The sequence below is a fragment of the Amblyomma maculatum genome, chromosome 10 (genome assembly GCF_055883805.1).
Source record: "Amblyomma maculatum isolate TAMU_Amacu chromosome 10, ASM5588380v1, whole genome shotgun sequence".
Lineage (NCBI taxonomy): Eukaryota > Metazoa > Arthropoda > Arachnida > Ixodida > Ixodidae > Amblyomma > Amblyomma maculatum.
In genome coordinates, this window is record NC_139353.1 from 94,444,116 (window position 1) to 94,446,059 (window position 1,944).

The following is a 1,944-nucleotide window of genomic DNA, read 5'->3' on the forward strand; positions in this document are numbered from 1 at the left end:
CTTTTCTGTTTTAAGAACACAGAATTATCTTGTCAAAACAACAGCTTCACTGTCGAAAACCGTATAGAAATGCCGTCCAGACAGAAAAAAAAACTTTTTGTGTTTTTGTTTTCAACTGAGTATACGGGTGTAATACAAGGTTGGTGACTAGAATATTTTTTGTCTATTTGCTCGTTCGGTCAACACACAGGTATTGCACCCATGGCAAGGTAACAGGAGGCGCCGAACCTGGTGACTGTGTCTTTACTTCGTATGGGTACAGCAGCAGAAGAGGGATTGCTGTCTACAACAGGAAAATCCCAACTTCGCTGTAATTTACACAACATCAACAATATGATTAAACAGCTCTTTTATGGGAATAAACTAAGTAGAGGCCTCCTAATACACCGCGTTGGTTCTTCACGACTTTCCATTTTTTATGTATAGCAGGTTTTCTCAATGGCTCCCGTACTTTTGCAGTAAAATTATGCGACCGTGTAGGCCGAAATGAGGAGGCATACCGCAATGAGGGCTAACTTTATTGGTTTGTTTACTTGCCCTAAGCTGAATAGGTACATACAGTACTCCACGTTTGGTCAGTGAAGTTTTGTTTGACTTCTTCCCGCCATTATGCAATGACAGTCAAGTCATGATCTCTGTAATGTCGCAGGCAAAATGTATATACCCTATATCTTCTGTACCAACGTTCTGCTGATCGAAGCCCCAACTGACAGAAATAAATTCAAAGCATCCCATATGGTTTTTAACAAGTAATATAGAACAGCTTTTAGAAAAGCTTTTTTAGCTTTTGAACAGTATGAAATAGGAAGATTCTTTAGGAGGTAACCAATTAGCATACAGATGAATAGCCTCATACCAGAGCTAGAATCTGAAACCAAGACCTCAAAATTTTGCACTTAGTGCTCTACCGATTTAGTTACGGTGGCGGGTGCTCAATCTTCTACTTTTAAGGTATTTATGTTGCTCGTAACATACACTTGAGAGCGTTCACCAGCGCCGCCCTGCACTATAGCGGCTGACGTGGAATTTGCTGTGAAACCCCTAGTGCCACGTAAGATGAGATCTTATAGAGAAGACGAGAATTGCTTGACAACACTCTCAGGCTAACAATGACAGCGAGATTTCCAGGTTCAAGGTACTCATTAGGTTAATCAGCAACAAATATAGCAAACATGAGGCTGTCGTTCTCAGATACAATTGGAGCCAACACCCACTTTAAGAAAGAAAGGCACAGGGGTTTTTGTTGGCGTTGACCACTCTGAAATAATCACGAAAACAATCGGTTGAAAAGCAGAAAGAAGCAATATTTTTGTTCTACTTTCTCAAAAAAAATGGTAAACAAAGCAGCAAGCTCGAGTGAAAAGAATTAGTTTTCTAATTTTATGAATACGATTGTCCTCCCCCCAAAAGGGGGGAGTAGCTCAGCCGGTCCCGGAAGTAGTACAGTACAGGGTCGGCCCATGGCGGAGGTGGGGCAAGCACCGAACGCTCTGCCGCACTACAAAAATCAGCTTATTATTATGGTTACAATTAGAACCAGTAACAGATATTAGGCTGTTAAGAACAGATTGATTTTAGAAACGTTTTGTACTTTCCTAGTAGTTTTATTGCAGACACCTACTGTCGTGTGCTCATCAATTTTTTAATAATTGGGGGTATTTGAATCGCAATAAAAACCTATTCTTGTTGCTTTTCTTTCGATTCAGTCTGTGTTGGCTCTCTTTATATGTGTCCGTAACAACCGCGTAATTTTCCCTACAGTCGCTTCTTGGTGATGTTTAGTGTCATTTCACAAGAGCGAGTAGCGGAAACTGGTCAAAGACTGTAAGAAGTTTTATAACCCACCATTCAAAGGGCTGATTTAGTGGGATTAAACAAACACTCGAGCATGCTGGACAATCTAGTAACATATATTTTTATACAAAAACATTAGGCTACAAGAAG

At 40.3% G+C, this 1,944-nt stretch overlaps 1 pseudogene; it reads right to left on the reverse strand.

Annotated features, from left to right (window-relative positions):
• Nucleotides 1-1,415: 1,415 nt before the first annotated feature.
• LOC146177038 (U2 spliceosomal RNA) lies at nucleotides 1,416-1,587 on the reverse strand (annotated as a pseudogene).
• Between the last annotated feature and the right edge of the window lie 357 nt (nucleotides 1,588-1,944).